The 5,962-nt window shown below is 53.3% G+C and overlaps 1 pseudogene; it reads right to left on the reverse strand.

The window, feature by feature from the left end:
* Positions 1-1,476: 1,476 nt before the first annotated feature.
* LOC136534501 (protein trichome birefringence-like 11) lies at positions 1,477-5,735 on the reverse strand (annotated as a pseudogene).
* Positions 5,736-5,962: the final 227 nt, after the last annotated feature.

The following is a 5,962-nucleotide window of genomic DNA, read 5'->3' on the forward strand; positions in this document are numbered from 1 at the left end:
GTAAGGCCTCGGACGAGGTGCCGATTCTCCGCCTCACTCGAGGCCGGCTCGGCAGCTACCCCGTCATCACCGCCTCGACCGAGACGTCACGTCCAACTAACGCGACCAACCACTCCCATAACATCAGCCGAACGACGGCTCAACACAGCGGAGTGACCAACAAGATGGGAGTCGCATCAACGCCATGCCGCCCAGGACAGGACGGAGTAGGGGTTACTGGCCGCTGTGCTCGGCACTGTGCCCACGATTGACACCTATGTGGCACTATGCTGCCTAACCCTGCCTGCTCCAAGGACAGTGCGGCGTGGAGAGTCATGTCCGGGTCCCTGTAGCCTCGGAATCAGCATAAAAGACCAACTGCTCCCTCCGAGCCTCGGCTACCCGCCTCTGCACCCCTGTAGCCTCGGGACTCGCGCCCGCCGAGCCCCCCACAATGATTCAGCCTCTGCACCGACGGAGCCTCGGCTCTCTACGTTGTCGACATACAGCGACCGACACGTCGTCCATAGTCTGTGCCATGACCTGCGTCAAGTCATCACAAGAGCTCCCACGTCGCACGGGATCAGGCGTGACCGGCGCATCGCTCCAGTGCATCGAGGACAAGACCGCTCTGTCGACCATGCCGCCACAGTGACGAGCTACAGGGCTCGGCATACCGCCTCCGCTCACAAAACGCCACGTAGCGAACACATGTATCGCCCCTGTGCCCCCCTTCAACTATAAAAGGGAGCGACCAGGGCCGCTTCTAGGGGGCACACGCTCACGCGCAGACAGACTCACGTATACTCAGGCACGCACGCTCCTGCAACGCTCAACACTCTGTAATACGCACACTCTCCCGCTATCTGAGATCAACATCTCAAGCAACCCACGCCGCTCCACGCAGAGACCTAGGACAAGCTCTCTCTCTCTCGCCAGCTTTTAAATCCCTACTACAGGCACCTCGGTGCAAGGAATACAAGATCGCTCTCATCAGACTGGACGTAGGGCACTTATTTGCCCGAACCAGTATAAACCCTTGTGTCTCTTTGCATCACCATCCGGATTAGGGGGCACGCAGTAGTCACTTTCACTAGTTGGTTGAGATCCGTCGGTCCAAAACACCGACACTATGCTTTTAAGGGGCAAATAAAATTATACCTTCATGATGATAAGGTCTCGAAAATACATAAAAATCATAAAATGAACAAAAAAAATTACTGAGTTTCTCATCACTACACATATATTCTTATTGCCACTGGGCGTAATCAAAAAGGAAGGCGCGGCAAAGCTGCACCCGCGTTCTAGTATATGCATGAAAGTAGTGTTGTTATCAAGAATCAACTCAACTAGAAACTCCATTTTTCTTTATGATGATCGCTTTGTTACATCATCAAACATTTCTTATTAAGTCTATCTCCTTTAATTATTTGTTCGTTCACTCATCGACGTCCACGCGCGCGCGACATACCTCTTCACGATGGGGATGACAATCACCTCGAGAGATACACCGGCCGTGCATGACCCATGTACGCCTTCTCTGAATCTCTGTGTATGTAGCCTCCTGCTACTCCTGAGATACTACTACGTAGAATCAAAGCGTAGAGGAGCTCGTTCCACGCGTCCGGCACGCCGGGCAGGCACCAGTGGCTGCAGTCCGCCGCCCTCATCACCTGCTCCTGCTGCGCCTGCACCCCGCCGGCGACGGGAGGCGGACGACGTTGTACACCGACGGGTGGCCGTCTCGCCGCTGCGCCGTCATCAGGGTCCACGTTTCAGGACATGCATCACCTGCTGCCGCCGCCGCTTCTTCTTCTTCTTCGCCGCTGCTTCAATAAAAGCCGGGCTCGGGTTCAGCAGGCCCGGCCACCGGTGCAGCGCGATCCTGGACGTGTTCAGCTCCGGCACCGTCTCCCTGCCACACCCGCCTCCACCGCCGTTGGAAGCCCTGCATGCGCCACCAACGGCCGGCACCAGCCACCAGCTACAAGTTAAGCAGTAGTAGGAAGCAAGCAAGCCATGCAAGCTGCTCGATCGATCACCGTATGTAATGTAATGTATACGTACCCTACATGTGCCGGTGAGTATGTTCGGAGGGCGACCAGTGTTTTTTGTGGTGTTTACTTCCTTCTGGACCCATTTCTGCAGCGTATTCAGCGCCCTTTGGTAGGCGTCCTCCACGCTCATGTTCAGCCGAACCCGTCTTGCCGTCCTCGAAGTAGCATCCTCTTCATATATTTCACCACACGTGCAGTACGTACGTCGTCAGTACATACAGGAGAAACAAATTAACAACTGTTACTACCTTCAAAAAAGAATTAGCCCCTGGTTAATTAACGATATATCTATACCTAAGAATTACTATTAAAGAGCCCAGTGTTTCTTTTCCCATTAGCCTCTTTTCACTTCCCACAATAAGTCAATAATGTTGTACGCAATCTGATTGTAATACGCTAATACCCTGTTTCGTGGGCCAATGCGATGCGGGCCCAACAGGCAACGGGCCTGCTCCCTTAGAAATCCCCCACCTTCTTAAAAAAACAGAAATCCCCAATCCCCACTCGCTTCCCTTCGCGTCGCCGCTTCACCGCGCCTCCTCTCCGCCTCACCGCCGCACGTCACGCAGCGCCCCCATCCCGCGCCGCGTCTACCGCTGCGCACGCACGCTCCAGCTCGCTGCGCCCCATCCCACGCAGCGAGGTGCCCCATCCCCACCCCTATGCATCGTGCCCCGTGCCCCGCAGCTGAGCGCCATGCCCCGTCCCCACCGTGTCGACATGGTGCCGAGGTGCTGCCACGCCGCCATTCCCCACCAGAAGGTCATGGCGGCTTTGACGTCGGCGCCGCTGCGATGCTCGTCCTCAGTTCACGACATCAAAGATCCAGAGTGGCCAGACCAGGCCAGGCGCAGGCGCAGCTGACCGTTGTCATGTCGTGCCACCATCCTCGGCCGTAGGCTGGCCGGAACCGGCCATTCCCCACTCTACTTTGCGTCATCCGAAAGAAGGGTGAAAAACGCATGTTTCAATTATTTCAGATGTTTCATAAGTATATTGCAATTGTTTCATATGGAGATGTTGCAAAAGTAGATCGGGATGTTGCTTATGTTGCAATGGTTGTGCACATATGTTGCAAGCTTTTATTCCCAATGTTTCATCTGTTTTTTTAAACGTGTGTTGCAATTTGTGTTTATCTGGGTGTTGCATATGTTGAATGTGTTTCATCGGATGTTGCATATATTTTGCAATAGCTTTTTCAAGCGTTTTTCAGGTATTTTTATAAGTGTTTCAGATGTATGTTGCAAGTGTTTTAACTGTTTCGAATGTATGTTGCAATGTTTTTATTTGGATGTTTTAAAAGTAGGTCATGTGTTGCATCTCCTTTCTCGCCTTGGTGTCTCCTCTTCTCAATGCCGGTGATGTTCGGGCGACGTGGGCCCACATGGGGGTGGGTGCCTGGGTAGGGCGAGTCGTTCGAGCGGCGCGGAATCCGAGCGAGCGGGGCATGCGGCACGGAGCAGACGCGAGGCGTGGGGAGCTGTGTCTGGACGTGGGCCTAGGACCGGATGGCCGGACGCTAGCCTGACCCATTGTAATAGGTATGGACAATGCTACGGTGCTCACATTATCTCATAAGTAGGAGGTAATACTCGAAGCAAACTGGACTATTGATTTTTAGATTTTATTATAAATTAATTAAGTAAAAAAATAACCTTGTAGAAAAATAAAAAAAAAACTGCAAAATCCCCAAATCTCGGAAGAAAAATAAAAGACTGTGGCTCTTCCCTCGGTTGGTGCGCCAGTAAATGGAAACAAACAACTTCAATCTCTCGGTATTATATTAATGATATGCAAAAGAAAATAGATCACTTGGTGCGCCAGAAAAAGGAAACAAATTAAACAGCTTCTGAATCCTCTAATTTAGGGATTATATTAATGACTAGCAAAATAATAGAGATCATCACGCATGCATATGCATCAAAATAATATAGCATGCACCGATTAGAATAAAAATGTTTTTTCTATACAAAACTTTCCTTATATGAACTATTTCAAATTAAATAAAATATATTTCATCTATTATCTCTTCGAAAATAATAGATGATCTGAACCATCTTATCTAATTAAATAAAACGGATCAGCTTATAGTATTTAGGAGTACCAAAGCAACAGACACAAATGAGCATGAGATGTAATAACTCGAACCCTAACCCCCTCTTCATCTTAATCTGCCCCACGTTAGGCATTGTTTGGATGGATGTACTCGGATTCGTATCAATTCACATGTGTTGGGGTGAGTTGAAGTGGAACTTAAATAAATTTCACCCAAACACGTATGAATTGAGGTGAATCCGACATCCGACAACATCCGAGTGAGGCCTTAATATATAAGTTCTTCCCAAACCTTTTTACTTACTTCTTCTCTTAATTAATCCTCTAGATTCTGTATTATTCTTCCATCAGAGAGTGGATTATCGTTGCAGTGTGCAATTTATTAGACCGTGGCATTCTCTCTTGAGCGAGAGAGAGAAAAGAGTTTAGGCCGTGACAGTGCGGACTTACAATTGGTGTAGCCTCTCCTGGTTCCACCAGTGGCCCGTGTTGAACACCAAGATATCCGCGTCCTTCCACTGGGGAGCCCTGGGATCCATGGCGCCCAGCTGGAGCGTGGTGACGACATGCTTCGGCGAGCTGCGCGGCGGGCGCCCGCGGCGGACCAGGTACGGCGACCGGTAGTGCTCCACGGTGCAGTTGTAGTCGCGGAACCTGAAGGAGAGGAAGCCCTTGTGCTTGGTGATGGGGCTCCCGTTCTCCTCGTATATGGCGCCGCCCTGCTTGCCGTCCTTGTCGGCGACGGCCGAGGCGAGCATGCACAGCATGGACTCCCACTGGTTCCGCCCGATGGAGTCGCCCACGAACACCAGCCGCCGGTTCCGGAGGATCCCCAGCAGCCTCGCCGCGTCGAATCTGATATACATATACGTACTCCATAGTCCATATGATGAAGATCATGATCAAGGTAGTGAGAACTGAGAACGAGGACGAAGCCGCGTGCGCACGGCTTCATTCCTAGGTGCAATAGATAGATATGCATGCAAGCTTGGGAGTTGGGAACCTTGGCAGCGCGCAGCGCTTCGGCCGCCATGCCCACTCGGCGTACTGGCCGTCCGGCCTGCCGTTCTCCCTGCACCGGAACCCCTCGTCGACGAACGGGCACTGACCGGGCCCGTAGTGCCGCTCGGACTCGGCGGCGTCGCGCAGCACCCACTCCCCGTCCACGGACATGCTGCCGATCAGGTCGTCGTCCTCATCGCAGTATCTCGTGCCGTCGCCTGCCGCGCCGCGAACGGCGGCGGCGCCGGTTGCCATCGTCACGAGCGCACCGGCCTCCCGGTCCCGGCCGGCCGTGAGCGTGAGCGTGAGCCTCGCGGCGCCGCCGAGGCCCGAGGAAGCGGCGGCGATGAGCAGCGAGAGGGAGGAGAGGAGCACGCAGGCGGCCCACAGCGCGAGCTGCTGGTCTCCGCCGCCACCGCCGGCCGCCTGCGGCAGCTTCGCCCTCCTCCGCGCGCTCGCCATCTCCATCGTCGCTTGCTAACAGCGGCGGCTCCTCCTCGCTGCATGCGGCATGGCACGTGTAGTGCGAGAGCGCACCGAGTGAACAAGGCGGGCGAGCGGGGAGACGGCGGGGATCGCGTCTCTGTGGCGGCCTTGTTGCTGCCGTTCTTGTGATTGTGATGGATCCAGTGCAAGGGCGGTTGTTTTGTTCTCTCCTTGTTGGGCTACGCGGAAGAAAGAACCAAGAGAGGAACCAGGCCGGCCGGCGACCGAGCGACAAATCCAAGGATGGAATGGAACCGACGAGTTGGCATTTGGCAGCGCCCTGCTTCTCCGTTGCATGAATAAATCAGTCTCGTACATTAATTAAAAGCAGGAAAAAAAGAATAAATCAGTCCCGTCCATTAAAAGCAGCGAAAAAAAGAGAA

Source organism: Miscanthus floridulus, unplaced genomic scaffold (assembly GCF_019320115.1).
Source record: "Miscanthus floridulus cultivar M001 unplaced genomic scaffold, ASM1932011v1 os_2011, whole genome shotgun sequence".
Classification (NCBI taxonomy): domain Eukaryota; kingdom Viridiplantae; phylum Streptophyta; class Magnoliopsida; order Poales; family Poaceae; genus Miscanthus; species Miscanthus floridulus.